Below are 537 nucleotides of genomic sequence, written 5' to 3'. Positions count from 1 at the left end.
AGAATTTATTTCTAAAAGAACATTTGGTTAATCAAATTTTGGCACTGAAGCTGAGACAACTAACATTGATAATGAAAGTATCTTGAAAACTGATTTTGAGATAAGTCCTCTTGAGGCATTGTTAGTTGCAAAAACAATTGGTTTCATAAGTAACCACTAGATATAAGTCAATGAGAGATGGGTTTTACTCAAACTTCGAAACTCCTTTTTCTCATTTATTATCCAGTGAAGAATTCTAGAAATGGTACTGGAAAATCAAAAGAAATTTCGAAGATACATTTACATTGGCCAAAAATTTGGAAAAAAGAGGAAGGTTAAATCAAAAAAAAAAAAAAGAAATAAATTACTTTTTTGCATTAACTTCAGAAAAAGAACGGAAATTTAAAGAGATTGAAGGAGCTGAAAAAAAGTTAAAGCAGAAAGTATGACAAAGAGAAAAAAAATACTTAAGATAAAAAAGAAGTTCAAAAAATATGGGGAAAAGAGTAAACAAAAAAGTGATGTAATTATAACAATAATAAAAGCTTCATCGGATTA

Source organism: Parasteatoda tepidariorum, chromosome 1 (genome assembly GCF_043381705.1).
Source record: "Parasteatoda tepidariorum isolate YZ-2023 chromosome 1, CAS_Ptep_4.0, whole genome shotgun sequence".
Lineage (NCBI taxonomy): Eukaryota > Metazoa > Arthropoda > Arachnida > Araneae > Theridiidae > Parasteatoda > Parasteatoda tepidariorum.
Note: the sequence above shows the minus strand (reverse complement) of the source record.